Source organism: Gopherus evgoodei, chromosome 14 (assembly GCF_007399415.2).
Source record: "Gopherus evgoodei ecotype Sinaloan lineage chromosome 14, rGopEvg1_v1.p, whole genome shotgun sequence".
NCBI lineage: Eukaryota > Metazoa > Chordata > Testudines > Testudinidae > Gopherus > Gopherus evgoodei.
In genome coordinates this window covers 14,655,740-14,681,948 of record NC_044335.1, presented here as the reverse complement: position 1 = coordinate 14,681,948, position 26,209 = coordinate 14,655,740, and the positions used below count along the sequence as shown (strand labels likewise).

The window sequence follows — 26,209 nt, the reverse complement described above, 5'->3', positions numbered from 1 at the left end:
ATACTCTCATGAGGGTGTTAACAGGACACTTCACCTTAAATGGTCACTTGAAATGCATTAACTATTTATGCTACACAATCTGTCCTATCCTGTATTTAGCTGTGACACTCACCATAGGTCTATACTTAAAAGGGTGCATCAGTGCCTGCTGTTGCACTTAAACGAAGGAAAGCTTCTCCGAATTAATCCACTTTCTAGAGAAATGGTCACCAACCCTCCAGTGGAGCAGAGGGGCTGCCACTAAGGCAGGCTCCCTGCCTGCCCTGGCTACAGACTAGTCCCAGAAGCAGACACCACAGCCCCAGGTGTGGGAGGGGGCAGGGGTCTCCCTCTGCAGGCTGCTCCTGCCTGAAGCACCGCCCCCCACAGTTCCCACTGGCCAGGAACAGGGACCTGTGGCCATTGGGAACTGCTGGGGCAGTGCTTACAAAGAAGGGCAACATGCAGAGCCACACGTCCCATCCCCTCCACCGGGGCGCATTGGCCCCTTCTATGATCTGCGTGGGGCTGGGGTAGGCAGGGAGCCTGCCTTAACAGCAGCCACGCTGCACCGCCAAGTGGGAGCCACGGGGTGTAAGCACTGCCTGGTGGGATGCTGCACCCCAAACCCCAGCCCTGAGCCCCCCCCAGAGCAGGCACCCTGTGCCCCCTCCTGCACCCCAACCTCAGCCCAGAGCCCCTCCCACACTGCAAACCCCTTGGCCCCAGCCCAGAGCCCATACCCCCTCAGTGCAAATGCCACTCATTGGGAGCAGAAGTTTTTTGTTGGCAGGAGAGCCGACAAACACCAGCTACGCTATGCAACTTTTAACAGCATGGCTGTGTCACCACAGCCATGTCACTAAAAGCTGTGTAGTGTAGACATAACCCTAATAAATTATATGATTAAGCTTCATGGACAGTTGGAGAAGTTTTATTTATTGGTTTTACAATTCATCCTCCATGTGCAAGTTCCGCTAAAAACAAAATTTAAAAGCCTATTAACTATACTAACCCCCTTAAAAATGGTTCAAGTTTTGCTTTATATGAAAGAACTGTTAAAAAATAAACTGTGATTAGATTGTCCAGTCTGACACCACTGGGTTGCTGCAATACTACTAAGGGCTTGCCTACACTGGCAATTTACAACACTGCAAGTTTCTCGCTCACGGGTATGAAAACACACCGCCCTGAGCACAGCAAGTTTCAGTGCTGTAAAGCACCAGTGTAGCCAGTGCACCAGCGCTGGTAGCTACGCCCCTCAGGCAACTAGATCTTCTAGCTCTCTCCCGCAATGCTCTGCCATGACCACATAAGCCACGTTAAAGTGCTGCCAGTGTAGACTAGCCCTAATATGGGTATGAGGGAGCAGAAACCAATCCACAGACGTTTTCACCACAGTGTGCATTATATAAGAGCTGATATGAATTTTTAAACACCAGCATCATGTCTGTCTCTCCTTTATAGAGCAGAGTCATGGAAAACTAAAAACAGAAATTGATAAGATCAAGTCATTCAAACGTAAATGCTTGTGCAAGATCTTTGGAGTCTTTTGGAAAGAATTTCTTGCAACATCAGAAACTTTAAGTGGAACAAACCAATCTAAAGCACCAAATATGGCAAGACAACGATGGACATATTTAGGACATGCTTTAAGGATGTCACTAACAGTTTCCAAGGCAAGAGATAATATGGACACTACCTGAACAGAGAAAAATGAAACATGACACTGTAGAATAGAGAAAGAAGTCAAATCCATCAACAGGACACTCGGAAGCCTGAACACACCAGCAAAGACAGAAACAAATGGTGGAAACTGGTGGATACCCTATGCACTTGAGGGTAAAGGGAGGATAAAGAAGAATATTCAAACATCTCTTAATACTGGTGAATACAGTTAGTGAACTTCTCCACTTTTTTATACTGTAATTTTACATAAAGTTCATGGGTATACCAGACTGCATAAATGCAAGTCAAAGACATGTTATATGTAGCCATGTCCTCCAGTTGGAAAATTAGCAGAGAATTAGTTCCCACACCCATTTTGGGGTCTATACTATAGAAACAAGTATTTGATCTCTGAAGGTATTCTCAACACAGACCTCTGTGTGGAGTCTCTCTTTAGTGTTTTGAGAGACAACAGAACTTCTGCATCTCAGTAGAGGAAATGACTCTTAATCAGGAAGATCAGAAGTTTTCCTTAGCTAAAGATCAGAAGTGACAGGCTTGCACAAACTTCCTTTCTGCATCCAAGTATCCACTGAGCAATACTGAATGTCAGTATATAATTTTAGCAAAAATACCAAGAACTAGACAAGTTAAGAATTTGTTTTTAAAGTTCACAAGTGTTATTCTGACTGCCAACTGTTCCTTCTCTCAGATTTGGGCAGAATGATGGAAGGATTTCTTATAGTCCATGAAACAAAAGTATACTTTAGGCATCATGAAAAAAGGTGAATACGTGTACTAAGAATCATCAGAAAGCACTATACTGATCACTCTGTTTATAAGTCCTATGATACATTTCACTGCTGCCATGAGATGATACAATTCCATTAAGTCAAGAAATTTCATGCACCAAGCCTTTACCTTTCAAAATAGCTATATTGTTCTCTCCACACAAGGCAGCCTTGGTGAAGCAAGAGAATTTAAATCTGATCTTTCATAGGGTGTATTATATTTAGTTTTCCTTATTCAATGGAGAAATATTCTTTACAAGGACATAACAGGATTGGACGTCTCTGCTTCTTAACCATAAGATGTTAGCCTTGCTTAATCTCACTCAATGGATAAAGTTGGTAAACTGCAGTTCCCCGAGTTGGGCTCAAAGCCTCATTACGCTGTTCAGACACAACTGCTTTCCTACGTATCCAAGAGCTTCTCCAGAGCTCCTAGTATGGGGAAACGTCTATCCCTTTAGATTGGATATTTCTATGATCTCTTTAGCTGTACAAAGTTAATCTTTGTCTTGGGAAACTACTTTTTTGCCTGTGGAATAAGGGCTCCTTTGAGGAAACAGTGTTGGCAGATGCTAATCTCCTCCCAATGCTGCCATCTGACTGAAACTCAGACCCCTCCCTCAACAGAAATCTGAGCAGAAGAGGCAGAATATGCACTCAAGCAAGAAGCTTTAAGTGGGCATCACTTTTCATACACCACCTGAATTTGGACCTACGGTTTTCAAGATTTATACAAAATTGTGTTCTGTCTACATCATAAAAAAAAGTGCATGGTCTCTGAGACAGACACTTCTACTACACAAATCAGCCACAGGGTCAGAGATTGATGATGCTAAGAAAAACAAACTAGAAATATAGCTAGAAGACCCACAGATATAGTTGCCTTCTTTTTCTACCCAGGAAGGAGATCATATAGCAGAAACTTGTGGATTGTCTTTCCTCTAAAGAGATGTCGATGTGACAATTCTGAACTGCCCCTTATCTCAGAGATATCAATTTACTAGGATCAAATTGATGGGTATATGCAATAAGAGAATAGTATCAGTTCTCAGTTTTATATTGTGATGTCAAGCTCACAAAACTAAACTGCATTGTCTACTATTTTCCAAGAGCAGGATTTTAAAGAAGGGTCCCCAAAATGTCAACCTTTAAAAACATTAGACAGCAATTCAAGATTTAAAATTCTATTTTACGGAGGGCGGGGAAGGGAAGAGAGAAAAGGAAACACCACATAATATTGCAAAAACCAGTTAAAACCATGATTCTTCATGTCTAGCTTACACTATTCTCCCCACCCAACACAATACTCAAAATGAGATTGTGGATTTTAGTACATATAGTTTGCCAACACTTTTATCCCCTTCTCTCCTTCCCCCCCCCCCAAACCACTACACCTCAAAAAAAAACCTTTGGCATACATCAGGAATTTCCCCAACACCTGTTTTAGGCAAATAACGTGACTATATAAAGTAAAGTTGGGATACAAGGACAATGATGAGTCTTCAGTTTTCCATATGCAGTTTATATATGATATGATATATTGTGTGATAAGTGATGAAATTGCACTTAAACATTTTTCTGTGTAATCAAGTGTTAGAGTGCCATTGTGCATAAACAAAATCAGACTTTGGTACTTTTAGTTGCACAAAATATACAGTACCTATTAGGACAATAGTTATCCAGTCATTTATTCACTTACACCCCATATTTAGAAATCCACCCAAGTCACTAAGCATAACTTATCAAAATAGACTTTCCCCAAATATTCTACATATTGTATCCAATTGTGATATTTCCTGTTATGCTTTCTCTTGAAATACCCACTTAAAGGCCATTTGATAACTGATCCAATCTTCTGCAATGATTTTAACTCATTATCTTTTTAACCTGTTTCTCACCTGTATTCATTCTTATTGGATTCCTCACCCAACACATACACTGCAAACACCTTACCACCAGCTTAATTTCAAATAAAAAAGGTACTTCACATCACTTCACAGGTCTCACCAACAAATATACCAACAAGAAATAAAAACAAGATATGAATGCATAATAAATTAGTAACTTTGTTCTCAATCAAGTCACATGACCACAATGAAAATCTTCCAAGACAGACTGCAGCCATCCACTTAACAGGTACCAAACTTGACATGTGACTGTTCTGATCAGCAACGAAAATTTAAATATTTTGTTTCACTTCGAAAATAAAATTAAAGCAGTTTGTTTTGTTGATTCCAAGCCCTTCAAGAGTCACTTTCTTCTATGACACCTACAAGAAGTTTACACAACAAAGTTCAGGCTGAGAAGCAGTTGGGTATAGTTGATATGCAATTTTTTTTATATAAATAAATAAAACATGCATTTTAGACCGATACATAGTTTGATTATATCCTCTTCCCTACATTGCATCTTAGGTTGTAAAGCTCCTGGGGCAACACACCATGTCCTTCTGAGTGTTGGTACAGTACCAAGCAAAATGGGGCCCTAATCCTGCTAGTGCAATAGAAATAGAAAGAACTCTTGAACTTTTTAAAGATAACTTCAGTGACAAAAAGTGAGAGTCCTTAGAAATACTCAGGAGTTCATTAAAAGTAAATAGCATGTTTGAGACAATTTGGAGTAACAAATGTAATTATGAAAAGCAAAAACAAGTATCTTATTGAATGCCTCATGTTCTAATCAGGAGTCTCAAAAATAAAAACAGGGTAGTAAGCCTGGCTAATGGCAGCCCCGCTGTGGCAGAAATGTGCTACTTTTACTATAATTAAAAACCAACTGAACAGTTAGGCATTAAAAAAAGAATAGACAAGATAAGTGTAAGACACTGGCAAATATCCTTAGTTATTTCATCATCCCAAAAGCAGTGTGCAAGTGAGTTCAAAGGTCACTCCTCTTCCAGATTCCCCTAAAGAAAGGAACTTTACCTCCAAAGGGTATGGAGAAAAAAGCTGTTCTTCCCACACATTAAGAACAAACCAACCAACCATTATTGCTAAAGTATCGAGTGTTCTATATCTTGTATGGAAGTCTTGTACTAAGACATTACTCACTGCATCAAAAAAATCAGGACAGCAAAGACTAGAAACATTTAACAAGGTTAAATCTTACTTAACATTCCTCAGAGCTTCTTAATTACAAAGCCTCAGATTCTTGTAACTCAAAATTTACAGTAATCACCATTTTGAAAGTCAAGTGAAATCCAGTTCTCTTTTAAACCACTTTCTCTGCAAAACAGTGATAACTTAGCACTTTATTTTGATCATGTAAAAACCAAGCAATTCATCTTCTATCAATGCAACTCTAAAATTAACATTATGAATAAGATACTCTAGTCAAATATTTTAAAGATTAGTAAGAAGTGTTCAGAAGGTAATTATGGGGTTTAAGGAATCTAGAAGCCAAAATGAAGTCTGATGGTCTGATAAAGGTGCTGAAGTTTATTAGCTTCCTCTTTCCACTCACCCTTACCCCCCCATCTTCCTCCCCCTACCCTTCTTCCCTACCAAAACAAAGCAAAAATCCCAGAGCTATCCATTTTGAATCTAAAACAAGTATTCCTGACCCAAACTTCTAAAACCTAGAAGCTATTCTAAGAAGCCTGTTGTAGTAGCCTTGTATACAAGAAACAAATAGACCCCATAATGTAAACAAACCCAGAAAAAAATTTCACACCCACTTATTCAGAACAAAAATGTCTTTTCATTTTGACAAATAAGAAAGTAGGTCAAGAATGCTTATTTATATTAAGCCTGTCTATACTCATTTGAAAAAAAAAGCAAATATTATATATGTAGTACCTGAGAATATATTTAATAAAAGAAGTGAAAAAGCTCTCAAAACGTGCAGGGAGCCTTAATGACTGACTTAAAAATAAACTCTGATTACAGCATGGTAAAAATTATTCTTCTAGGCCTTACAGTCAGTTTTCAGAAAGAATGAGTCCAGTCAATGTAGTAATATTTGTCTCACTGGAAATTCTGTATAAAACATCTACCTAAAATAAACAAGACTTCTCTGCAAGAATCGTCAGCTGCCATTAAGGACACACCTTAAAGTTCTTACCACACAGTAACTAAGCAAGTAGAAACTAGTGGTGAACGTTTTGCTACTTTTTGTCTGAAAAGTTAATGAGATAGATCCAGTAGTTAATACCAGATCTTAAAATTTTGTGTTTTTAAAAAGACAAAAATCAGTATGAACACACAGGACTTAAGTATGAGATGTTGTTAGACTGTTCATATGATATATCATGAATATAAATGTGAACATTTAAACTTACTTGACACCACACAATACTAAAAGGTAAAATGCCTTCCTGCTAAGAGCACTAGTGCTCCAGTACTGGAAGGCAGCTGTTGTTACCCTGCCTTTTCTTTTGTTGTGCTTAATCTCACATCAAGTCATTCAACCAACTCCAAAGTGATGAAGACATAACTGAATCAACCTTAACTAAAAATGAGATCTACTGTTTTTAAATAGCTATGTACATTTTAATGATTCCAAAAAACCCAACTTCCACACACTCCAAAACAAATTTTTATATCTATAAAATCAGCAACTCCAGAATGTGCAGAAGTTTGATTTGATTTACAGCCAGACAATTACTGTAATAGTCACATTTCTGAAGTTATTTGCTATTCCTCCTTATAACTATTAAAACTTACAACACCACCTGAAATTTCAGTGATTCAAAGAAAAGGCCAAAAGATGTAATGAATTTCAAACATTAAATCAGAGAGCTAGTATTCTCTATAATTTAGAAGAACCATTAATATTAGATTAACTAACTCATTAATGATCCATCATGAACTAGCACTGCTACCACAGATAATAAATATTGACTCATCAGTTCACAAAACTAGTATGGGGGGTGGGGGGGTAAAACCAACCAAAAAAAAAAAAAAAACAACAAAACACACCACTTCACTCTTCCCTCCCCCTTTGCTGAAGAATGCAGTTTAACTGCCCCTTCACATTATCAGATAAAATGTTTAAATAGATCACAAATTAGAGTATTAGGTTTGGGAATCAAAGTACAGTTAATAAAAGAGCTCATAAGAGTAATAAAACATGGCGTGAAAGCATTTGCAAGCTATTGTCATAGCCCTATGCTCTGATACCTTTGCAGACACAAAACCAGCCCTCAACAATGTAAGCACTGGTCAGCAAGTCAATGCTTGCTATTCAACTTGTAGTTAGGCATTTTATTTCAGTGTCTCCCAGATCATATCAGTCCTGCATTCAAGGCCTAATAAAATGTGAAGAATGATATCCTCTCTCATTGCATTTGAAACTGCGTTATTTCCCCGTTCTCTCACATATAGACTTAGAGAAACTTCCCTTTTCACATACTTCTATGAGAAAACATTTCACTGCATTTACTTTAGTTCCTATTTCTATTTTCGCTTTGCACTAGATCCTTCTAAGCGCTGCCTCCCCTCAAACTCACCGAGCAGAAACTGATGTAGCTTTAAACCCTTCAAAGTCATTTTAGAAATAAACTACCGATACATTAAAAAAAGAAAATAATAAACTTCAAACACACTAAAGCCTTTTCAAATCCAAACGCCTTTCATCAGTAGATCAATAACCCAACATAGAGATTTTGTTGGCTACCACTCCAAAACTATTACACTTCAGTTCAAACAAACCCTTACAAGAAGTCACACACCATATTTTATGGGATGGCTCATTACAGGGCATACAGAAGAGCTTGCTTTGGTATTAGAATTTCTAGATTCTAAACAAAACAAACAAACAAGTCACACATGCCCAGGAACAGACAGTATATAAATCTTTTTTAATAAAAAATCCAATACCTCCCAACAGATATTAAGAATCGGGAGTGAAATCAAATCTCCAAATACTTAAGGAATTGTATTGTCCTCGTTTGGTAACGTCTTTTGTTGTTGTAGAAACCGGTTGGGGTTTATTTATTTATTTTTAAAACTTCCTATTTCCCCTAGTTTAAAGAAAGAGAAAAGAAACAATACCAACTAAACGATCTGGAGGCTCTTAGACTTCACATATCAGGCAGTAAGATGAAACAAAAAGAAACTGACAAGACTGATCAATAAACTTTTCATTACCAAATCTCTTCTCCTCCGCCCCCCGATAAGCCACACACACTACAAACCAAACCCTTCTTCCAGGAACATCCCTGACTCACAAAGAAATGTTCTCTTCTCTTCCTTCCCCTCCCTCCCCACCCCCGATTAAAAAGGTCGACATTTTGAATATTTAAACCAAATACCTAGGTATAGAATGGAAGTTTGAAGCACCTACTTACACAGAGGGAGAGGGAGAATGGGGGGCGGGGAGGAGGTGATCCCAGGCAGCAGAGAGGGAAGTCAGAGAGAGCGACAACTTTATAGGTGGGAGGGAAGAGACGAGAGAATATATGTTCATTCTTCATCTGCCTTTTCTTTTTTCTCCTCTTCCACCCTCCCGGGGGGCTCTGGGATGAAGATCAGACCTTGGAGAGGGTATGGGGGGGGGGCGAGAGAGAGAAGGGGGAAAGAGGTTGCTTTACCTGCTGCTCCTTCTCTTCCATTGCCTGGCAGAGGATAAAACTGACACACACACACACGAGTTGGGGCCTGAATGAGAAAGAAAGGGGAAGGGGGCAGGGAAGATTGGGGGCTGTTGTGCTTTACTTCTACACACCTGACCCTCTGTACGCCTCTGCTCAGGCGTCATGTCTTGGGGGGAGGCTTATGTCCCCCCACAGCCATACCTGCCCCCCCACCTGGGGGGGCAATACCCCTACCCCACCTCCATGGAGGAGAAGGCGCCAAGATACCACGGTGATGGGCCACCTTGCCGATTTAAGACGCAGCACACCCCCCCTTGCGCGCCTAGGGGCTCGCGGTGGGGGCTGTCTCCGTCTCACGAGGCGGGTAGTTCCCCTACAAAACGCTCGCCCCCCACCCCCCTTCTCCTCGTGAGGGGAAAATACTGTATCTCCTCAAGGCAACTCTGACCCCTCTGGGGCTGCCCTCAGCTGAACTCCCGCCCTCACCTGGGAGCGAGCCGCCTCCCCAACCGGCATCCTGAGGGGGAGGGGGTCTAGCCACCCCGCCGTGGTGCTGCTGAAAGGAACCCGGACTCCGCTACGCCAGCGCGCTCGGGCCACTGTTTGTAATAAATTACTCCCCTCAGTCCGCAGCTGTTGAGCCGTGCCCCCCCAGGGCCACGCCCCCGATACCACGCCCACTCGGAGGGGCCAACCCCTCCCCTCGCCTTGCAGCCTACAGCCGCCTCGAACATGGGCGGAGCTAGGGAAACGTACGGGACAAGTGGGAGGGGCCAAAACCAAGGGAATAAGTGATGGAATGTGGGGGGGGGGGAAAAGGAGTGAGCAGGAAGGGGCAGAAGAGGGAAGGAGTAGGGGAGATGGAGGGCATAGAAGGGGGAGCTGGGGAGATGAAGGGCGTGTAGGGGGCAGAATGGGGAGGGAGCAGGGGAGATGGAGGGAGCAAAAAGGGGAAGAACAGTAGTGGTGCAGGGGCACAGAACAGAGGGCATGGGGCGAGCAGAGGGGAGCAGATGCAGAGCGGAATGTTTTTTTAAATTGTAAATACACAGAATAATTGGGAATGAGGGGAATGGAAACAGACTTGAGACCATTAAAGTGCTAAGGAATAGCTAATTGCACCTTTTTGGCCTGATTCCCAGAGATGCTGAGCAGCTACAGGTCTTGTTGACTTCAACGGGTGCTGCTCAGCACCTCTGAAAAATCAGACCAATTGTCTTTAATGTTGCTATGAATGGGGACCATTAACACCATTTGAGTTGTTTCCTTTGTGCTACCAAGTAACTCCATTTTGAAGGAGCTGTGTAAGAATGGGATTACTTGCTTTTATATTTCTCTTACACAGGTAAGAAATCAAGGGCCAATTAGTTTTCATTCTTTTATGTGTTTTGTAATTCAGGAAGATAACTATCTTCCTGAATTGCAAAACATATAAAAGAACTATTATTCTAGATTACACTAAGGCTTTATATATGTGATGCACACACAATATTCTAGACAAATAGTCCACAATAGCAGCATTATAAGGGCACATTGTTTTGGACTATGACTATGGTATATTTTAATGGAAGTTAGCAAATGTAAATAACATACATGTGAGTATTTTTCATTAGTTTCTTGTTTTGATCATTCTGGTAAAACAGTATCAGAGGGGTAGCCGTGTTAGTCTGGATCTGTAAAAGAAGCAAAGAGTCCTGTGGCACCTTATAGATTAACAGACATTTTGGAGCATGAGCTTTCGTGGGTGAATACCCACTTCATCAGATCCATGCATCTGACTAAGTGGGTATTCACCCACGAAAGCTCATGCTCCAAAATGTCTGTTAGTCTATAAGGTGCCACAGGACTCTTTGCTGCTTTTTCTGGGAAAACAGTTATTTTTTCTGTCTTGCTAGTACGCTCCAGTTGACCACTAGCTACTGCAGAGTAATTTACATAAATTAAAGTTTAGAACAGATTCACATTTTCCACAATAGAGAAACACACATACATAAAAAAGGCAGCAGATAGACAATGTGTTGTCAGTCATAGCCTTACTTAGGAAAATTAGTGAAAAATTACTGAAAGAGGATTTCGGAACACACCTAGTGGAAAGAAATGGTAACAGAGAAAGAGAGAACATGAGCTTATTCCACACTCCTGCAACATGTTGTGATGGTTGCTCACATATTTGCTCAGTTGCTGAAGTTGGTGGGTTGTTATATTTCTTTAAAAAGATTTTAGCATGTATGCCAAAGTGGAATGAACTCAGCAAAGTAGCAAGTAATGGAGAGTTAAAATAATATTTTTAAGTGTCTCAGCTCCAACTGAGTGGTTTAGATGCTATAATTAAATAGAATGCATTCTCAGCTAGACCCTGAAGTTAACGCCTTATTGAAGTGAATAGTGTGAGGGACGTGTGAGTTGCCAGTTGTGTTGCTTCTCCTGTTTTCCTGGAGACAGTTTAAGAGACTTGAGTTGCAGCTCATTGAAATCAGTCCCACACTTCAGTGGGCTTTGGATCAGACTCATGATACTAATAGGGCCTGTCTGCATCATTTTAAATTAATCAAATTTAAAATTATTCTGGGTTTAAACAGAGGCAATCTCTAATGTAGAGGCACTTAAACTGATGTGTTAGCTAACAGTTTTTAAACCACAATTTGTTTTCCTAGTCTAAACTGGGCCCCAATATTCAACTGGAAATGAAAATTGACAATTGTGCAAAGTAAAAGGACATAGGATCAAGCAAAAACCTTTTTAAAAGTTTCATACACTGTCTCACCTACCCAGATTTTTACCTTATAGGTGGCTCTGAGCAAAGGGAATGATGGTCACTGGCAAGCAGAGAGCTATACTACTGGATGGTCTTTAACCATACTTTCCTTACTTGTGTTCTATACTCCTTTAGCCACTAGCTGGGGGGGACCCTCTAGTGGGCTCAAGGCAATAACTTGATAACAAGGGCTATCTTTAACAGTGTATTTATATTCCTATAGCCTGGCCCTGTAAACTGATCAGATAGGTGGACCGCATGTGTCCACATGGAGCCCCTTGAAGTCAAAATATCCCCATGTGTATCTATTTACAGGATTAGACCCTTTGGGTTGTTATTCAGGGTTTTGTTTATGTGGGTTTTTTTTTGCAACTTTAAGCTTCAATCATGCTATTGACTTTGTGAGGAAGTGCTGTGTGGGTGCAGTGGTTGACCTATACAGACTTAATTGCAGGATCAGCATATTAGGGTTTTTTTTAACGCTGTTATTTATTTTGTGATGTGCCTGAGGTAGGTGTTTGGGCATCTTTGTAGAATTTTGCAGCATGTTGCTTGTACTTCAAAATGGCAGTAGCATGGCAAAGCATTAAGTAGCATACTGTAGCCTTAAGCTGTGTGTGTGACATGTCAGCGCTACCAGCTCCAAATGTTTTAGAGCTTTTAGCATTCATATTTGCAAGTTTCAGGAAAACACCATATATTATGAGACACAATACAATTGTGAAGGTTGGCAACATTGCTTGCACTAGACGCATATGAACACGTGTTGGGTTTTTTCTTTTTCTTTTTTTTTTAAGCCTTAACTCTTTTGGGATGAAATCTTGCCTTATTGAAGTGAAGGGGGGTGTTGTCACTGACTTCACTGGGATCAGGATTTCACTTATAGTGACTGTAAATATGACTTAAGAGGAAATACAGAAGCTGCATATATTTGTGTTCATTATAATATGTGATAATTGGGAAAAAGATTGTGTTATTGCCGTGCAGTGTTTGTTTCTACATACATTTCAGACCTGGGCTCTGATCCTGCAAATACATGCCTAGCTTGTTGATATGAGTAGTCCTCTGTGAATGAATGCCACTACTCACATGAGTTGTGCAGTTGTATATATGTGTTTTCAGGATTGGGGCCTAACATTTTGAATACCACCATGGACCATATTCAGCTGTCCAGTAAAGCAGATGCACTTCCTGCTGATATCAAAAGAACCAGAGCCTGAAAAAACAAATTTTGCTACATGTGTGGAAGAGCACCACAAAATGAAAATGTACGGTCAGCTTATGCCTTTGAGATATGCAGTTAATGTAAATACAAATAAATGCCAAATCAGTGGATTTGGGTGCATGTATCTTCTGGCACAGCTTGACCTGTTTGTTGGGAGTTTTTGTTTGTTTGAGACTGGCTAAACTGTAGCATCCTAATCAATATTATAAATAGAAATAAATGTAGGTCAGAGAGATCAGGTCATCAGCATAGAGTGATGAGTAAGAAAACAGAAAGATTGTTTCAGGAAAATCAAGAAGCCCAGAACAAGGTAACACTGTTGTTTTGTTAAATGCATCATATAATATTACATTATTACATTTGATATGAGGCAATACGATTTTTACAAGTTGCCCCTTTTCTTCCCTTCCTTTTGCCTTATGTTGATGATATTTGCTGTCTTTCTGCAATCACTGTAACCGTCATGTGTTATGTATGAAGTGATAACTTCAGTCTAGTGCACAGGGAGGACTGATAGGACAAGCTTTGTAGTGTCATGCTATTTGTTGATACATAGGCTCACAACATTCAGTTAAGTCAGAAACTAGAAAAACTGCAGCAAACTCAGAGAGTGATAATCCCCTTCCTACCAACAGAGAAATAAAATAATGTTGCTGTCCCTCCCTCAACCTTCCACTTCCCATCCCTATTATTTAAAAAAATGCATTGCAGCACTTTTTAAAGCTTTTGGTAAAGAGTTGGGTGTGTGCATCAAAGGGAAAACACTGTCCGAGAGACACTTGACATCAGAGGTTCTCGAGCAACAGGAAGCCTTTACCCAAACTTAAATCCATCTAAGGTTAATTAAATTATCCAGTCTGTATCACAAAGTAGGAGACCTGTCTGATCATTATTTTGGATGGGAACTCCCTTACTTTAGATTAATATTTAGGCAGTTGTACCATCTTGTGGCTGAGAAAGTGGAATGGATTTAGGAGATCTGAGTTTAGTCCTAACTCCGCCACCAGGGCTGGCTCTAGGCACCAGCGAAGAGAGCAGGTGCCTGGGGTGACCAATAGAAAGGGGCTGCACTCTTTCAGTTATTGGGGCGGCATGTCCGGGTCTGTGGCGGCAATTCAGCAGGAGGTTCTTCAGTCCCCCTCCCTCATCAGCGGCACTTCTGCGGCAACTCAATCGCTCTGTCTCAGTCTTCGGCAGCAATTAGGCGGCAAGCTCAATCTTGCTCCGCTTCAGTCTTCGGCAGCACTTCAGCAGGAGGTTGATTGGGTTTTTCTTTTTTCTCTTTTTCACTGCTTGGGGGCTGCAAAAAGGCTGTAGCCGGCCCTGTCTGCCACAGACTCCCTGTATGACGTTGGTCATGTCTCGTTAGTGTTGCCAATTCTTACAACGTTATTGTGAGTCTCACACAGTTTGGTGGTTTCTTAAAGCCCCTGCTCTTGGAGGCAAGTGATGAGAATCTCAGCTTTCATTTTTTTTAAAGGTGTGTTTTTTCTAGCTCTCATGGTTGTGGAAAAAAGCTTGAAGACATGACCAATATGTAATTTAAAGGCTCAAACATCAGAAGGCAAATAAAAACAAGACGTATTTTTTAAAACATCTCATGATTTTGAGGACCTGATTCATGTTTTGATGACTTGAGGTTGGCAAGACTGCTCTTCATCTCTGTGCACCAGTTTCCCATTTGTAAAATTGGATAATAAACTTCCCTACCTCCCAGGGATGTTGAAATTTACTCTGTTTGTGAGGTGCTGAGATAGATACTATGATGATTGGGACTATATAAATACATAGACTCTTGTGATTAAGGCTTTTTCAATGTTTTATGTACTTGTTTTTTGACCTCTCTCTTATACAAATTACGTTTTTATTTCAGCAAGGAGTATAAGAAAGCCAATCATGTGTCAGCTGACTTATGTTTTTGCCTCACACAGTAGAATGTTTACAGGAAATGCCTGCTACGGAGACAGTTTTGTAGCTAGACATAGTGTCAGATTTGACTAACATGCTCACATGATTAGGTTTACTAAGTGAAGATACAGATGACACAATGATGACAAACTTGCAAGCAATCAGGCTTTTGCAACATCAATTAATCCAAGAAAACGATTTTATGCTGTGGCTCCTTACTGATCAGTAACCATGCATGAGGTTACACGTCCCCCTCCCCCACCAAGAATGTGCCTCCCTGCTGCATAGTAACTATCTCTTCAACGCATATTCAGTTACCAGTCTCCTTCTATAATCAGCAGGCAGACTTTTTTTTTTTTTTTGCGTTCTAGTAGACTAAAAGAACTGCAGTCGTTAAAAGTGCACTTTGCAGGTATTTTAATACTTGTCCAGACTGTGTAGGTTCAATTACATTGTGTAGTGAATTAACATGAAACATCTTATTTTTAAATCATGCAAAATAAACGTTAGTTTGTTTCTTTCAGTGATACACACATGCTGTGAATGAAAATGCATAATTTCAAGTATAGGAGGTGTGTTTATAATACCTTTACTGTATATTTGAAACTTTACATTTATCTTTGATTTTTTTTTTATTCTGGTTAAGCATGAACTTTATTTAACAGATTTGAAATATTAAGTGTCCTCTAACTTCCTTGTTTACTTATCACAATGCATTTGTTATATCATACGTCATGTACAAGCAGAGCTTTGATAAACATGTTTACTTTGAGATGGTTACAAGCTATCATATTTCTTAAAATATTTGCTATTCTAGCAAACTCAAGCTTTTGACCACCCACCTATCCTCCAAAGCTTTCTTTCTGCAATGGCAGCATTCCACTGTGTCTGCATATGTTCTATTTTCTGCTGAGCTGTGTTTTTAAACTGTAAGATATTTGGGGTCAGGAGTCTGTTATTTATTCACTACAGAGTACCTGTGCAATTAATACAAATAAATTGGTAAAATGTAAATTATGCAAAAAAGGCTTCCTGAGGAAATATGCAAAATGGAGATTATAAAACCACAACTATTGCCCAGAATGCATTCAGCTATCAGTACCTGAGACACTGATAACTTTTGTTATTGGTCAGATTCCAACTTTTCTTTCCTAGTATCACATGGCCTTTACTCTATATATCAAGAGTCAGATCTGGGAACAGACTATTAATCCCAGCTCTTCTTTTTTGTCTGATTAGTTTGGGGTTTACAATCCTATTAGTTTATAAAATCCTTTCTTTTGTCGATAGAAAGGCAAGAACATAAACATGTTTTACGATTACAAACCTCTATTCTTTAAAAAAAATTTCTTTTAATATTAAGGACCGATTTCTGAAAACACATGCGTAACTATGGGACTACTCGCATGTGTAAAGGTAAGCACATGTGTAACTAGTTATGGGATCAAGGCCTAACACGTTACTGGTTTCATGGGCCTTTTACATTGAAGTTCTTTATTTGTTTGCAGAACACAGAAAGCACAGTGCAGATTTCTTCGTGACATCCCACCAATATATGTGTAACATTCATAACAAAAGTAGAAGTGAAGAAGGTCATACCAAAATTCAGATCTGAACAACCCTGAATAAAGGGGAGGTTTTCATTTGGATCCACATCTGAATTTTGCAGCTCATATCATTCTCCTAAGTGAAATATAGAACTACCTAAAATCAGTTCTTGTTTTTCTCTCTCATTATGTACTGAAATGGATTTGATTCCACCAAAAAGAACTGTTGAGAGTTAAACTTTTGTTAAACTGGCTTCCCTTTGGGGCACTGATGGCTTACACTGCAAATGTGGAAATTTGCTTTGTTTGCATTCTTTTATATTAAAAAGAGACTCTCTTTTTTGGTCAAAATTCATCTACATCTACAAGAATATGTACAACATAAAGAAATAATGATGGAAATAGTCACACAAAATTTCACAAAACTCCCCAGTTCTGGAGGAACCACCTCTGAAAATGAAAAAGTGCTGTAGTTATATTTCATAGTACATTCACTCTACATTTCAAAGGCTGAAAATGCCAAACAAAACAAAAACCAATTACTACTAATTCTGACTGTATTTTGTGATATGGCTGAGATCTTTAGGAACTGGACCAGGGATACCAATTCAAACAAGCAACAAATATATCTACTTTAAATTAGCAGTAAGGGAGAGACTTAAGATTATGTGTGCATATTAAATTTAGAGTTAAGAAAGTATTCATTTTGTAATAGTTCTTGAGGTATAGATTACACAAGGCTAGTATGAGATGCAATCCCTAGAGTTAGACACAATGTGTGAGGTTCTTAGTCTTACTCTAGAAAAATATTACCTTAGAAGCTGCCCTCTGCTCAATTGAAGTGCCACTGCAGTATTTATTGATAGGATTCCTAGGTCAAAGAGGATGGGATGCAAGAGGCACTTTTACAAAAAAAAAACAAAAAAAAACCCCCAAAATAATAACTTTCACAATATAAAAAAATTAATCAGCTGTCTTCATAAACTGAAGCTAACGTGTTATTTGTAAACTGCTCTGAGATCCTACAGAATGAAAGAGGCATTACAATTCTCATAAGCCTTCAACATTCTTTCCTCCCCGGAGTCTCATAGCGGAAAGAATTCCCTGGGCTCTATCTTTAATTATTATTTTTTATCTTCTTACAGTCGCTGCTGTCCCTTCAGCATGCACACTTATGTCTCAGATCTCCAATGCAGCAAATTCCTGTGCTATCTTGAACTTTTGAATGCCTTGCAGTTGGTATGACAAAAATGTGCATTTGAAAGGATATAAGAGATGAGTGACTGTTTAAAATGAGGCATTAGCATGACAGTTGACAAAGGCATGATATATTGGTAGATCCCACTGGTTCTAATGCTCATTAATGAGAACAAGTATTCCTTGATCAGAGTCAGAGATAGTTGCCTCAAAATATTCTTCACATAGACATTGGATGTATTTCACATTTTGAAAACATTGTATATATGTTCATATGCCTTTTGCTTCAGAACATTTTTGGTTGTTTTCTTTGGTGATTGACAAGTGACCTGAACCTTTACCTGAAACTTTTGTTGTGTTTACTTGATTTCCCCCCACCTTCCCTGTAGGTGCAGTAATAATGCTCTGGCATGCATGTGCAATCCTGTACAGCCGAGATCTCCAATAAAGAGCCTGACCTTGAGTAGTGCTAAGCATCGGCAATGCCATTTAGGTCAAATTACTTTATCTGGGCTCTGAGCAAACTTAGCTGCTCCAGGAAACTCTCAGCAACTTGAAAGATTAGTTTCTATGTGCAGTCTCTTGGCCAAATTGCAGAGTTTAGCCATAATCCCTGACCAAATCTCACTGATATGGGCCCAACTCTCCCACACAATTGTACAGATTTGAGGCAAAATCTGCACAGATGTTGTCAATGGTCCCAGCTGATTTCTATTACCCCAGATCATATGCAGATACTTTATGAGAGAAAGATAGCACAGGAAAATCTTGCCAAATTACAGTAAGTGTAGCATAATACTAGGTCCTGTTTACACAATAGCTATGTCTTTGCTAGTATTTATCTTCAAACTTCTCACCATACGCTACTGCGGATAGAAGACAACCAGTAGTGTTAACAGTAGGAGCTCTAGTATAGACAAACAGTAGGAACAATAGTGTAGATTGGCTGCTGGCATTAAAACTAGAGGCCACTAGAAATTTGTCTACACTTACCTGTTCTCAATATTGCTATCAGCCGTGGCATCAGCATGGGAACAAGGCTGGGAAATTTGCAGGGAAATGTTAGTGTAAACATGGTTGCAGTGGTGCCAGCAAGAAACTGTTTAGATATATGCATGGACCAGATTTTCAGCTGTTGCAAATCAGCGTAGTGCCATTGACTTCTGTGGAGCTACACTAATTTATAGCAGCTGTGAATCTAACTCAGGGTTCTAGCATGTTCAGAGAGATTTTTTTTTTCTTGTGAACATAAACCTCTGTCTGTTGTTGGGAGCCCCAATCCTGCAATGTTGGGCAGACTCCTATTGCATGGAGCCCTACTGAAGTCAGTGGGGTCTACGCGCAACTGCAGAGATCCTCCCACTAGAAGTTCCGGGACTGAGGCTTAGCATGATTCAACAAGGGTGATCTCCACTCACATAAATAATATTTCAGGATTGGGCCCTTAGGGTTTTGCTACAAATATGGTAGTATATTGAATAGGACTACATTCTGGCCCTCAACCTACTCAAGTTAGGGCGTGTCTACATCAGAAAGTTGCAGCGCTGGTGAGGGAGTTACAGCGCTGCAACTTTGAAGGTGTACACATCTGCAGGGCATCACCAGCGCTGCAACTCCCTGTTTGCAGCGCTGGCCGTACTCCCGTTTTGTCTCGGGTGAGAGGATCCACGCTGGTGATCCAGCGCTGGTAATCAATGTAGACACTTACCAGCGCTTTTCTTGACCTCCGTGGAAGGAGGAAGCCTCTGGTAATCAAGCTGGTCCTCTTTCCCGGTTTGCCTCTTTGTTCCCAGGAACTCCCGAGCAAGCAGGTCTCTCCTTCCCTGCGGTTTGCAGGGTGGCTCCGGGAACGCGAGAGCAAACCGCAGCGAAGCTGGTCTCCTTTCCCCGGTTTTGCTCTCTCGTTCCCCGAACCCGCCGAGCAAGCGGTTTCTCCTTCCCTGCGGTTTGCAGGGTGGCTCCGGGAACGCGAGAGAGCAAACCGCGGCGAAGCTGGTCTCCTTTCCCGGTTTGCTCTCTCGTTACCCCGGAACCCCCCTTGAAGCCGCCCAACAGCGCTGCAGTGTGGCCACATCTAACACCACTTGCAGCGCTGGTTGCTGTAAGTGTGGCCACTCTGCAGCGCTGGCCCTATACAGCTGTACTAATACAGCTGTAACAACCAGCGCTGGCAAAATTTTAGATGTAGACATGGCCTTAGGCTGTATTCAGAACAATCCATAGGCAGAATTGCCTTCATTAGCCTTTTCTGTTAATGAGCCTATTTTAAATGGACACTCATGTCAATATTATCCCAGATTCAGGTTTTTCTTAAGATAAGTTTTAGAGAAAACCTATCAACATTGGAAAAAATATTCCATGATAAAAAAAAAAAGGAGAAAGTAAGAAATGTTTCAAATAAGACCTTGAGGCATTACGCTAATACATGAGAGCCAGGCAATTGAAACTGATGCTAGGGATTATATATTTTTAACTATATACAAAGATGAAGGTGCCAAATTTTCCTGTCTAACTGCCGATAAATAAAAATAAATAAAGAAACAGCATGTACAGTGAGTGAGGTAATATATTTTATTGAACCAATTATGAAGATCTTGTCTGAACCTTCTTGTCTGAAAAGCTCTGTGTAAGCTTGAAAGCTTGTCTCTCTCACCAACAGAAGTTGGTGCAATAAAAGATATCACCGCATCCACCTTGTCTCTTAATATCCTAGGAACAACACTGCACACAGTATATATGGAGAAAAATACATTTAAAATGCACACCTATTTCAGTTTATTATCTAAAATATTGTTAGTCATAGCTTACATAGGGATTTTAAATGTTTCTAAATGGGATTTTTTTTAGTCTACAAATGTTCCTTTGAGGTTTTGACATCAAATGTATCCCTCCACTATCATAGTCATTGGCAACCGTCAATCCAAACTGGATCATGGTATATGCATAAGAAGTCTAATCAGGTGCCTGATGAATCTGCTTATGGTTGACAATTCAAGAGTGACACAGCGTGTTATGAATTTCACAGCTCCATGTGTTGTCTGAGTTAGACTCCAATATTACAGAACACTGCTTTCTTCTTTCTCACTTTGCTTCCAGCCTCTGGAACAAAGCCACTGCATGTTGAGTTGCACCCAGTGCCACCTATTCCCTCCAAATTGGATGAGATTCTCTGCGCTTCTCACAACTTTCTATATTGATGTTGAACGACTTCATATCATTTTTACACATCGTAGTACTGCCATAAAGGTAACCCTGCTTTGCAGAGCCATCCTGAATCTTTCTATACAAAATATTCTTGAGGATAGAAGTCTCCTCCCATTCTCCTGACATGAGCAAGCCATCGCAAACCTCCTCTTCTTGATAATGGTTTCTAAGTGTGTCAGTCTTGTGTGCTCCAGTGCTCTGTGCCTGGTATTTTGACTTTTCACTTTATTTTCAGAATCTTGCGCAGCTATTTCATGTAGAAAGCTGTTCAATCTGCTGATGTGGCAATGATATGGTAGTCATTGTTTCTGAATCATAAAGCAGGATGACAGAACACGTCTCATAGATTCACATCTTCATCTTTGTCTATAGTTTGCTGTTACTCCATGCCTGCTTCTGTAATAGGCTGACATTGTTAGCTGCTTTTCCGGTTCTATTAGTCAGTTCAGTCTGAAGGTTAAGATTCCCTGCGGCTCGTGTAACCCAAGTAGCAAAAAGCTGTTAACCGCCAAGCAGATTACCTCCAGAGTGATGTCAGCACTGGTTTTTCCTCTCCTAGGGTAGTGTCTACATCTACCAATTTTGCAACGCTGGTTGTTACAGCTGTATATACAGCTGTATAGGGCCAGCACTGCAGAGTGCCACACTTACAGCAACCAGCGCTGCAAGTGGTGTTAGATGTGGCCACGCTGCAGCACTGTTGCACACCGCGGGGAAGGAGACCTGCTTGGAGGGGGGTCGGGGAACGCCCAGAGCACACCGCGGGGCTGGATACCTGCTTGGAGGGGGGGTCGGGGAATGCCAGAGCACACCGCGGGGCTGGATACCTGCTTGGAGGGGGGTCGGGGAACGCCAGAGCACACCGCGGGGAAGGAGACCTGCTTGGAGGGGGGGTCGTAGAACGCCAGAGCAAACCGCGGGGAAGGAGACCTGCTTGGAGGGGGGGTCGGGGAACGCCAGAGCACACCACGGGGAAGGAGACCTGCTTGGAGGGGAGTTCGGGGAACGCCAGAGCACACCGCGGGGAAGGAGACCTGCTTGGAGGGCAGTGGAGTTTGCTTAATTACCAGAGAGGCTTCCTCAGGTATGCTGGGATACCTGCTTATTCCACGGAGGTCAACAAAAACGCTGGTGAGTGTCTACACCTGATGACCAGTGCTGGTGATCCAGCGCTAGATCCTCTACACCCGAGGCATGACCGGGTGTACGGCCAGCGCTGCAAACAGGGAGTTGCCGCGCTGGTAATGCCCTGCAGGTGTGTACACATCCTAAGTTGCAGCGCTGTAACCCCCTCACCAGCGCTGCAACTTTGTAGTGTAGACAAGGCCATAGTCTTCTTGAAACTAATTGTCAACCTGAATCTCTTCTCTCTTGCATGATGTAGAAAATCTACCCAAGAGATTTTGCAAGGAAGATTCACAATGGGCAATCAAGGCCATGCCATCTGCAAACAGGAAATCTCTCATAACCAGCTCTTTCCCCTTGGCTTTCTCTCTAAACCTTGTGATGTTGAACAAGCCTCCATCTAGTCTGGTTCAAAGATAAATGCCATTATTGCTGTCCTTAAATGCATGAAGAAGCAGGAATGAAAGGTAGATGTCAAAGAGCCCAGGAGCTAAGACACAGCCCTGTTTTGCTCCATTGTTAATGTCAAAGGTATTTGGTTCTATATTTTCATACACTACAGTTGCCCTCATACCTTGATGTAAGGAACAAATGATGTTCAGCAATTTGTGGGTGGACAACCCAATTTATTCAGAACAATAAAAAGGCCCTCTCTGTTGACCATCTTGAAGGCCTTTGTCAGATCGATGCAGGCTATGTACAGTGGCATTCATTTTTCTCTACACTTCTCTTGCAGTTGCTTAACTGAAAATATTATATGAATGGTGGAGCGTCCTGAGAGAAAACTGCATTGACTTTCAGGACAGAAATAGTTATAATGTAAAAAAGTCAGTCAGTATTATATTCACCCAGTTCTGGTGGCTGTGTCTGTATCTAGGAAGGCAAGTCGTTTACAAAAATGTCCAATTCAAAGGCACCAAAGTTGGATTATCTGTAACACCTTGTGCAAGGATACTTACAGGGGAAAAAAATAAAAAGCCTAGTGTGTCCACTGTGTAATGCAACAGCTATTGGTATTGTTGGAAAGCCCATCGTTCTGCTAATATCAGCCTTTAGTGACAATGCAGCTACATCTTTATCAAGGGCTTCTGGTGACATTATAAGCCATGAAAGTGAAAACATGCTTCCTGCTTCAGACTTCCTGCTTCTTCTGCAGGAGCAGCACAGCAAAGTTTGTCACAGGCATTATATCAGTTTCATACTGTATGATAAATTTAAACCCTTTGAGCTGCACCACAGAAGACTTGAAAAGCTGGTGAGTTGATAATACACAGGGACATTGAATACTGTTATGTATGTACATTTACATAGCAGCGCTGGCAAATACTGAGAATGAACAGTAAATGTGACTGTTTTATTATGTGTGAGAAACAAAGTACTATGTTCAAAAGTGAGAGATATCAAAACTCACGCATTGGACATGCAAGGCCAGACTTTCAAGCAAAGCTGGGAATGCAAATTGAGTATTCCAGATGTATGTATACATGGACAACTCCTTTGTCCATGTAACTCTCACAGTTATGCATGGAAACCAAGTAATTGTACATGGAAATAGCTAACTGGGTATACTGTATTTGCATGCACCATTACCTGTTCTGTACTTATGATAATCTCGCATGCAAATCAGTGTACAGCCAAACAACTAACTATGAAAATGTGGTCCTTTCTCTCCTTCATTTTGTGCCTGCATCATCTCCAAAAAGATCTAAGTTTCTATATCCTGCTGTTAACCCCTATACGGAACTTCCCTTTGAAGTAAAGAGATCATATAATTTTTAGACCCCCTTTGCTATGCCAGTTTTCCATGGCCCCATTCTCTTTTCATGCTGCCCTGAGGGAGCACAGCTTCTCCGCAGTCCTCTTCTGTCCACTCCTACCCTTACTCCAGCTCTGTTGCTTTTGGAGTTTTATAGACTTCTTTTTCCCACACCCTCAGTGCCTCCAGTTTGCTCCTATTTGGGCCTATTTGCACCTATGCAAGGGAAAGAGAGGAAGCATGTTGTTTCTCTCTGGTTGTGTATCGAGGATAATTTTGATCACAAGCTACAGTAATACATTTCCATTTGTATGTAGGAGTGTGTGTGTGTGTATACAGAATATGGGATACGTGAGCATTTAATGATTGTCAATAACCATAACCCCAACAAAATACTGGCAATAAAGAACTGCCGTATGCAGTTCTCCAGCTGTCACTAGCTAAGCTCCCTCATTTCTCCCCAGAGTACAGCCTTCCTTTGAGGGGGTTCTTGTGTGCGTATGTGGTTTATTTTTTTTTTGTTTTGTTTTGTTTGCTTTAGAAAGAAAACTACAATTTGTTAAAATTAGAGAGAGAGAGAGAGAGAGAGAGAATCTTAGAAAGGAAAGTCACAAATCCCAACTGTCCTGCAGACACGTGCTCTTTTCAAAACAGCAAAAATGCAAAGGTTCACAGAGAGTGGCACTGGCTGAATTGCTCTGAGAAAATGAGGTTAAGCCACATGCTAGTAGTGAAGGAATTGCTTTAGTAAATATGTTTTTATTGAATATAATATAATAATTAATAAATGACTATGTAAAATCCATGTTAATGTACTAGTCTCAAGAGACACCCCTCCCCACCCCAGATAGCTACATGTCAAGATACACCTACCCTAGATAGCTATCACTTAGTTTCATAAATACTTTCCTTGAATAAATTTCCTTATGAGCAAGGAAGATTTCTCTGAACTGACCTAGCCTTTGTTGATCTGGAAATCTTTCAAGGCACTAAACAGAGTTTTGTGTGTGGGAGCATAGCTAAACAAGATTTGAACAGTAGAACAATAGTGACAAATACACTTGGTTAATATTCTAGACTTGTGTTGTTAATTATTATTATTATTATCTCCTAGGAGCCCTAGTCATTGTGACGAGTTAGATCACAAAACCCCCCTTGGGAGCTGCCACCTGATGTGCCAAGACTACTTCTACCCCTGCTTTTCCTGCCAGCTCGGGGCCCCAGCACCCTGTCTTGCTGAGCCAGACACTCCCGTCTGCTCCAACAAAGACCCAGGGTCTGAATTACTTGCCCCAAAGCTGCAGATTTACCTGAAAGCAGCTAACAGAAGTGTTCTTGTCTTTAACTCTCAGATGCCCAACTCCCAATGGGGTCTAAACCCAAAAAAATCCATTTTACACTGTATAAAGCTTATGCAGGGTAAACTTACAGATTGTTCACCCTCTATAACACTGACAGAGAGAGATGCATGGCTCCCCCGGGTATTAATACATACCTGGGTCAATTAATAAGTAAAAAGTGATTTCATTAAAAAAAAAAAAGTAAGATTTAAGTGGTTCCAAGTAGTAACAGACAAAACAAAGTAAGTCACCAAGCAAAATAAAATAAATCACGCAAATCTATGTCTAATCAAACTGAATACAGATAATCTCACTCTCAGAGATGCTTCAGTAAGTTTTTTCCTCAGACTGGACACCTTCCAGGCCTGGGCACAATTTTTTCCCCTGGTACAGCTCTTGTTCCAGCTCAAGTGGTAGCTAGTGGATTCTTCATGATGGCTCCTCCTGCTTTATTCTGTTCCACCCATTTATATAATCTTTTGCATAAAGCGGGAATCCTTTGTCCCTCTCTGGGTTCCCACGCCCTCCTTCTCAATGGAAAGACACCAGGTTAAAGATGGATTCCAGTTCAGGTGACATGATCACATGTCACTGCAAGACTTCATTACCCACTTGCCAGCATACAGGTACATAGGAAGACTTACAGGTAAAACAGAGCCATCTGCAGTCAATTGTCCTGGTTAATGAGAGTCATCAAGATTCCAAACCACCGTTATTGGCCCACACTTTGCATAATTACAGTAGGCCCTCAGAGTTATATTTCATATTTCTAGTTTAAGATACAAGAGTGGTACATTTATACAAATAGAATGATCATACTCAGTAGGTTATAAGCTTTATAATGATACCTTACAAGAGACCTTTTGCATGAAGCATATTTCAGTTACATTATATTCACTCATAAGCATATTTTTATAAAATCATATAGACTGCAACGCCACAGTCATAACCCTGGACCCCATTGTGGTGGGCGTTGTACACCCAGAGACAAAAAGAGCCTTGGATCTAAGAACAGGCCAAAAGGTAAGCGAGTTTTATGGGGTCTTTTAGCTTTATGCAGGAGTGGCCTATTTATAGAGCCACAATTCAATTAGTGTGGGATAAACCTTAACTAAGATACCACACCATTTAATTAAAATTTGTGGACGACTGTAACAACAATAGAAGTACTTGTGCCTA

At 40.7% G+C, this 26,209-nt stretch overlaps 1 protein-coding gene and 1 long non-coding RNA gene across 4 annotated transcripts in view; one reads left to right on the top strand and one right to left on the bottom strand.

Moving 5' to 3' along the window:
* The window catches only part of ZNF217 (zinc finger protein 217), a 35,964-nt gene extending 26,367 nt beyond the window's left edge, over window positions 1–9,597 (bottom strand). Inside the window, exons 1-2 of one of the 3 annotated variants that reach the window (XM_030533160.1) lie at window positions 9,460–9,597; window positions 8,971–9,037 (exon numbers count right to left, since the gene is read on the bottom strand). The gene's annotated coding sequence lies outside the window, so the exon portion shown is untranslated. Of the gene's footprint in view, window positions 1–8,727; window positions 8,914–8,970; window positions 9,038–9,459 lie in introns of all 3 variants that reach the window. The other 2 variants (XM_030533158.1, XM_030533159.1) reach the window with 2 other exon arrangements.
* LOC115634991 lies at window positions 13–20,296 on the top strand. The gene is made up of 3 exons (XR_003996488.1): window positions 13–81; window positions 10,233–10,234; window positions 20,268–20,296. It is a non-coding gene; the product is annotated as an uncharacterized LOC115634991 (long non-coding RNA).
* The last annotated feature ends 5,913 nt before the right edge of the window (window positions 20,297–26,209 follow it).